Source organism: Mesitornis unicolor, unplaced genomic scaffold (assembly GCF_000695765.1).
Source record: "Mesitornis unicolor isolate BGI_N332 unplaced genomic scaffold, ASM69576v1 scaffold3197, whole genome shotgun sequence".
NCBI lineage: Eukaryota > Metazoa > Chordata > Aves > Mesitornithiformes > Mesitornithidae > Mesitornis > Mesitornis unicolor.
The window spans coordinates 12,277-20,515 of NW_010196951.1; the positions used below are offsets into that span (position 1 = coordinate 12,277).

The 8,239-nt window shown below is 42.1% G+C and overlaps 1 pseudogene; it reads left to right on the plus strand.

The window, feature by feature from the left end:
• The window catches only part of LOC104543912, a 4,069-nt pseudogene extending 544 nt beyond the window's left edge, over positions 1-3,525 (plus strand).
• The last annotated feature ends 4,714 nt before the right edge of the window (positions 3,526-8,239 follow it).

Genomic DNA, 8,239 nt, shown 5'->3' on the forward strand with positions numbered 1-8,239 from the left:
GCGTTTCCGCTGCCTCTGCAACCCCCTCTTCTGCTGCCGGGAGCGACATCTCAAAAAAAAAAAAAAAAGCCATTTTGCTAAGCAGTGTCAGTCTAAATTTCACTTAAATGGCCAGCCCTTGCCACAGGGAAATGGCAAGAAGAGCGCGAGGAGGGTCCTGCCACATCAGCAAACAATCCATTCCTCGGCCACCCTCAAACACAAGCCTTTGTGACCAGTTATCAGGGAAAGCCAGGGGATCAGCCGGCATGGATGTATCCACTGCCAACACAGTAACAATAAATGACTGTCAAACACACAAAGTGCCTTTGGATGCATGGGGACCAATTGATAAAAGTTTTAGTGTGTGATTAATAGGTCAACTAGCACTTTACAAGGTTTGATGGTACATGTGGGTGTGACTGATGCGGTCTATACGGGACAAATTTTGGCTATGATATCTACTGCAACACCACCAGTAACTATCACTAAAGGAACTAGAATTGCTCAACTTGTGCCTTTTGTGAGTTGTGTTCCTAAAACAGAGCAGACTAATTGTGGTGACAACAGATTTGGATCCACTGGAAAACCACTTGTCTTTTGGTCCCAGACTGTCATCGACAAGAGACCACAAATGATCTGCACACTTGCAATGGACCATGCTACCCCTTCGCAGACAAAATTAACGGGTTTGTTGGATACAGGAGCTGATGTCACCATCATCGTGCAATGTGATTGGCCTCCTACCTGGCCCTTGATATCAAATACAACAGGAGTGGTAGGCCTTGGGAGGATGGCAAATAGTTTTATGGCTGCTAAATCTGTTGTTATTAGCAACCCTGAGGGGCAGAAAGCCACCGTCAGGCCATACGTGACCACTGTCACTGTCCCTTGAATTTATGGAGGAGAGATATGGGACGGTAAGGATTACAATGGATTTTTAAGGGGGGCCACTGTGTTGCAGAGTATCACACGGCCAATAGTGGCTCTGAAGTGGTTAATGGAAAAGCCGGTGTGGGTGGATCAGTGACCCCTCAATGGAGAAAAACTCATAGCCCTGCAGCTTCTAGTCACAGAACAATTGGCTGCAGGATACATTGAACCCTCTTATACCCCATGGAACACACGTGTGTTTGTGGTAAAGAAGAAATCTGGGAAGTGGCATTTGCTGCATGACCTAAGGAAGATCAATGAGGTGATGGCAACCATGGGAGCACTGCAACCAAGGCTGCACTCACCAACAATGATTCCAATGCAATGGGAAATTGTAATAATGGACTTAAAGGATTGTTTTTTAACTATTCCTCTAAATGAACAGAACATGGAAACGTTTGCATTTACAGTGCCATCAGTAAACAAAAGTAACCCTGCCAAAAGGTATCATTGGAAGGTGCTTCCTCAAGGCATGAAGAACTCACCTACTATTTGTCAGTGGTTTGTAGTGAAAGCTTTGAGCCCTGTTCGAGCTACATTCCCATCAAGGTATTGTTATCATTATATGGATGACATTTTGTTAGCTGCACCATCGCAGGTAATGTTAGCTGAAATGGAAGCTGAAGCACAAAATTCATTGCAAAACTATGGATTAGTGATTGCCCCAGAAAAAGTGCAACACCAGCAGCCACGGTAGTACCTGGGTATGAAGGTGTTAGATCAAACAGTAATGTCACAACCAATTCAGTTGCAAATAGATGTAAAAACCCTGAATGATGTGCAAAAACTAGCAGAGGTGATTAATTGTATCCGATCTTATTTGAGGTTGTTGTCTTCCAAATTACAGCCGCTTTTGGAGCTGTTAAAGGGGAATTCAGATATTGCTGCATCACGAGTCCTCACCTCCGAAGCAAAACAGGTAATAGAAAAGGTAGAACAAGCAATTACAAAGAAGCACATATGGAGAATTGATTTAACAATATCAGTGCAAGTGTTTGTGTTGATAGATGAAACGATACCTTTTGCAATGACTGCACAGTGGAATTTAGGTTGGCAAGACCTTTTGCATGTTTTAGAATGGGCCTTTCTACCTTTTAGAGCAAAAAAACCATCTCCGTGTCTGTTGAGCTTATGGCCCAGATTATCATTAAAACCAGAACTCGTTGTGTGGATTTATTGTCAAGGGATCCCGAGAAGATTGTGATACCGGTAGAAAGTCAGTATTTTGAATGGTGTCTTGCCAATAGCTCAGCACTTCAAGCTGCAATGATAAATTTTAAAAGTCAAATCACTTATCATCTGCCCTTTAATCCCCTTTTGAAAATGGTCTGTCAAATTCGATTTGCAGAGAAACGATTAAGTCAATCAGACCCTGTGGATGGTGTTACAGTGTGTACTGATAGCTCTGGGAAGACAGGCAAGGCTGCCATAGTTTGGCATGGCCACCAATGGCAAAGTAAAGTAGAACATCAAGAAGACTCTCCTCAAATTGTAGAATTAAGAGCCATGGCAATGGCATTCCAATATTTTACTGGTCCTCTGAATGTTGTTACTGATCCAGCTTATATAGCTGGACTAGTACAACAATTGGATAAGGCCGTTTTGGGTCATGTTACTCAGGGGAAACTCTTTGGTGTTTTAAAACTGTTATGGGTTGAAATTCAAAGACGGCAACATCCATATTATGTTTTGCATATTAAGAGTCATACTTCTATTCCCAGATTTTTGGTGGAAGGAAATGAAAGAGCAGATGAACTTGTGTCACGTGTAGCAATGGGACCAACACCAAATATCAAGCAGCAGGCAATTGCGTCTCATCAGTTTTTTCATCAGGGCTATCGTGCTCTCAGACGACAGTTTCGTCTGTCTCATGCTGAGTCACGTGCCATTGTTGCGGCTTGCCCTGACTGTCAGGGCCAACATGTCCCTTGTTATTATAGAACCAATCCCAGAAGGCTTCAAGCCCTTCAGATATGGCAAACAGACGTTACCCACATTGGTGAATTTGGCAGGTTAAAATTTGTTCATGTATCTATTGATACTTTTTCATCGGTTATCATTGCTACTGCCCACACAGATGAAAGCACCAAAGATGTTATTAGACACTGGCAATGGTCATTTTCCGTTGCCGGGGTTCCTACTCAGATCAAGACAGACAATGGTCCAGCATATGTTTCTGGAAAAGTGAATGCATTTTTGCAGTTATGGGAGGTGACACATGCTACCGGTATTCTGCACTCTCCCACTGGGCAGGGCATTGTGGAGCGTGCACATGGCATGCTCAGACGCCTTCTTCAAAAACAGAAAGGGGGAGTGACTGGTGAACCCCCTGAAGCATGGTTAAATAAAGCCATGTATGTGCTGAATTTTGTTAATATAACAGAGGATTTGCAGGAGCCACCTATGGTTCGCCACTTTGAGTCCCTACGTAAAATGACTACTGTTTCCCCTGGCGTTAAGGTTAGGGTGAAAGACCTGCAGAGTGGACAATGCTCACCTCCATGTGATTTATTAACCTGGGGAAGAGGGTATGCTTGTGTCTGCACGGATGGTGGCCCCCAGTGGGTTCCTGCTCGCTGTATTCAGCCTGTTATGGATGGTTCATGCAAGTGAAGAATGGATAGTTCGACAATCGAATCAAGAATTGGAGTTGTTAAGATCAGTCACAATGGATGCTTGTGTGATGCTTAACTAGACGTATAACACCACTCAAAAGGGTCAGAATGTAAATGCTACTTTGCCTGTGTATAGAAATGCTACAGCCTGGTGTAATTACACCTCCTCCAACATTGAAACTTAATGGTAGGCCATGTAGCCTTGGGCGGTTTACATTGTTAACACCCCAGATGGGACACTGCTTTTGAACCTCGATGGATTCATGGGATTGCAGGACCTCCAGCCAGCACCGAGTGATTCTCAGGGAGAACCTCCGATCCCCAGACCAAAGAGCTCTAAGCAAAATCCCAGGGAAGGTAAAAGGCATTCTTTCTTTAAGAGGATGGAGTCATTAAGGTACCTAAAGGAAGGTTATAGTTTGTGGAATACCTGGGTATTGAGGTTTGGGGTGTGTGTTAAATTACCGGTAATTAGTTTTAGAATTTATGTGATAAGTGTGGTTGCTGTTTCTGTGTTGTGCATCATTTAATTGTGTTTGTAATATAGCTACAAAATTTGGGACAGGATTAAATATTGTAATAATTGATAGCCAATTTATACTCTTGAAGATCAGGAAAGGTAGCCAAAGAATGGAACTTTAAAGTATAATACCATATTGCGGTTAATATCGTTCTGTTCTCGACTTGGGAAGTGGGATAAAGGTCTATATGCTGATGCTTTTATGATTCTGTATAGAAATCTAAATACACAGGAAAATGTCAGTTACTGATATGTATGGAATAATTTGGCGTATTATCTCAATTCTGAAACCTTATTAAAACAAAAAAGGGGGAAATGTGGAGAAGCATCAAGAGGCTGCAAACCAAGGCTCTGCGTAAGCTGGGATTCCCATGAGAACATTATTAAGAGAACACGAACAGCAGCTGGGATTTATACAAAGGATGGGATTGGTTGAATAACTTGTTTAAAGGATGGGGACTGTCTGGGTGGTTGCTATCTCTAGTAAAAACTGAATTGTTGGTTTTGTTCATCATTGTGTTAAGCCTGTGGTGGATGGTGCGTGCCGGTGATGGATGGATAGTTTCACAAACAAATGAATTGTTGGTTTTGTTCATCATTGTGTTAAGCCTGTGGTGGATGGTGCGTGCCGGTGATGGATGGATAGTTTCACAACCAAAGCAGAATGTGTGGATCACCCTAGCCAACAAGACAGGGCAGGATTCTATTTGTTTATCTACTACCTCGCCTGGTAATCCGTTTTCAACATGTTTGGTGGGTCAACTGTTGGACAATTGGCCTGTGTCTACAGCCCAGCAGGCCATAGCCAATGGTTCAAGAGTGGTTGATAATTGGGATGGCTGGATTCCATATTAAAGCCAAAGTGACCTTGAACCACAGGAGCTGGAGTTATTGGGATCTGTAAAAATTGATTATTGTGTATATTTTAATTATTCAGGGAAAAATCAGACAACGGGACAATGGGTAAATTCTAGATTGATTGTGTATAGAAATTATAGTTTTTGGTGTAATCATACATCAAAGAACGCTTCACAATCTAGCAACCGTCCAATTAGCCTGCCCCGCAGAGTGTTTTTGATTTGCGGAGATAGAGTGTGGCCTGGTATCCCTTCATATCTCAAAGGAGGACCCTACAGTTTGGGACGCTTAATATTGCTGACACCCAATGACACCATGATCCACGACGCATTTCTCAGTTGATCACACAATAGGCGAACTGTTCAGGCATATAAAAGTGATTGTAAGGACAATCTGAACTTTTGGGGTCCGGGTGAAATCATAGCTACATTTATCTTTGCTCCACTCATGCGCTAACCACCCGTACTGAGGTGTTGGTTAGCTAAACAGAGCAATGTGACCTCAATGGCTTTAAGTGGACTGTTATTAGATGTAGATTCAGTTAGATATGCTACATTGCAAAATAGAGCTGCTATAGAATTTTTGTTGTTAGCTCAAGGGCATGGATGTGAAGATTTTGAAGGAATGCGTTGTATGAATTTGTCAGACCATTCAGAGTCCATTCATAAAAATATTCAGATGTTAAAGGAAGGAGTGAAGAAAACTTCAGCTTGATGATGGGTGGAATTGGTTAAATAACCTTTTTAATGGCTGGGGATTGTCTCGTAGGGTTTTATCATTGATTAAGACTAGATTTTTGATATTGATTGTTGTTGTAGTTGTGTTATTGGTGTTGCCACATTTACTGTCCCTGATGGAAAGCATGCTGCAAAAGACGACACAGGCAATTTTTGTAGCACAAATACAAAAAGGGGGAATTGTGGGGGACCTCAGCTGGACTGAGGCCCTTGGACAGAGTGACTTTGACCTTGAGAAGATTCCAGTCTACCCTTGAGAGAATAAACAGGAACAAGAAGAGCCGCAAGGTAAACAAGTTTGTCGAAAGTGCTGACAGCAGACTGGAATTTTAAGAAAGTGTTGATAGCAAACTGAGGTGTACGTCTTCCTTTGGTGGAAGTGCCAAGTTGTGATGAACTGTGAAAATATTATCTAATAAAAAAGAAACATACTAACTTTGAACCAATGACAAGAAGACACATCTGGGGTAAGAGAGTATAAATAGATGAGGAAGAGAAACGGTAAAGGCTTTTTGTGCTACGTCAACACTTGTCTTGTCGCTTTGTCCGTCCTGACCACGACAAATGGTGACCCCGACGTGATACGACAGGATAATCCACAGACTGTGGAGGGCTGCAGGGCGACATGCAGCGGGGACAGAGCCTGGTGAAGCTGAGAGCAGTGGGGAGAGCTGCCTGGTCCGGACCTGAATTCTGACACCTGATAAGGTGAGCCACCGGGAACATGGATGCAACACTGACAAAAGAGGAGACTAGTGTGCTGACATATTTCTTCTTTTATTATGAAGACTGAGCATCTCCTAAATTACATGTACCAAGGGCTCACAATAAATGTACCAGGATGTTTCAAACAAGCCTGCAAAATACTGCAAGGCAGAGCACTACTAGCCTTTGCACCACAAACTACCAGTCAAGGACTCAAAAAAGCTACCAGGGGACATCAGAAAAGAGAAAGGAAGCTAAGTGCAGACATAAATGAAATGTTCCACTTCACAACATTCAGGGGAAAACACTTCTACTAAATAGCTACAGATTAATGTTTATTTTCACATCAACAGAGAAGCAAAATTGAAAGGGCTGTTAATCATATTTCAAAGGACATTCATGCAGTCTTCTGGTAATAATGCAGTTAAAGGAGTGCAAAGTTCTTCCAAAGCAAAGTGCTACCATGTTTAAAATTCTTTAAAATGTTCTTTGTCGTGTGAGTGGCCCATCTCCCACTCCAGCCTAAGACAGACAGAAGAAATCTAGAAAGTGATATGCAGAGACTTTCCCCTTAGATGGTTAAGGTGGTTTTGAAAGCAGGTGTCATACTAGTGATGGGTTGCATGCCAGAAACAACTCCCACAGCATATTTCTAGAAGCTATAGCAACTGCATCTCCCATAGAGAAAGAACATAGGAAAATACAAAATCTGCAGAGAGTTTCATTAGGCGAACATGTATACAGGAACAGGGGTTCCCACGCAGGTAAGACAGGCCCATCAGGTTGAGGCATTCCACAGACCCATGCCGCTACTTATACCCAGATGTCTCTTGTTAAAAAACTTATCCTAGAAGGAGCAGGCAGGCTTTGTGGAAAGGTGAAACAGCATGGAGAAGGGTAGAGGGAGTAAGATGATTGAGCTGAACATGAAGCTCTGGAAACAGGGCTTGTGGGTCTGATAAATTTCTGCACTTCTAAGATACAGGCTGCATATGAAAATGTGAATCCATCACCATCTCTGCCACACCACATGGACAAATAAGTGACTTGATAAAGATGGGTCAGCCAGAGAATTGTGCACATCGGCACAGCTAGGAGTCAAATCAAGGCCCCAGCCCTCAGACAGGGCAGCTGCTTTCTCAGATATGTTCCTGCCTCAAAGGAAACAGTCATGGGAGCATCTTAAACATATTGGGGAGACCTTTGGTCTCCTGTGGTTGTGTATTCAGTGCTTTTAAAGAACGTGGTTTCAAAACAGTAAGATCACATGACAGAGAGGGAAAAACAACTCATCAGATTAAAAAATTCCCTTTTTGAATCTTTCTTTACTGTTAATGAAGGGACCATTTGTGTTTCTCCACAATCCTCGGGGAAAAGCTATGTGATGATTGTCAGACTTGCTTCAACTGCAGCTACAGCCAAAGTCCACAAATACTTTTAGACAAGAAAGACTTCCATTTGGAAGAATGGGAATGGATGGAAGAGAAAAAGGAGTTTCCATTTTCAGGCTTCTTGACAAAGGATTTTGTTTCACAATTTCCCTAAGTTTAGTCTTTGAAGTATTTCAGTAATGATAATTTAAAAAAATACCAGGAGACAGAACAAAAATATTTTGGCCAATTAATCCAAATATTTTTTTAAATTATTGTTTTTCTCTTATCAAGAAAATAATGTAATCCCAGCTGGAGGAAAAGACTAGAGTAGAGTGGAGTGGCAAGGCTTGACTTTATTTAGGCTCCATAGACAAAGCAAAACTCAGTTCTCTGTGCTTTCCTACTCTCAATATGTTGGCATTTGTAGGATAAAAAATTCTAGTGTCCTACTCTTCTTCTATGCAGAGCATATTAACAGCTCTCAGATCTGCTCTCTTGTAAAACTGAATTGAGTTTTAA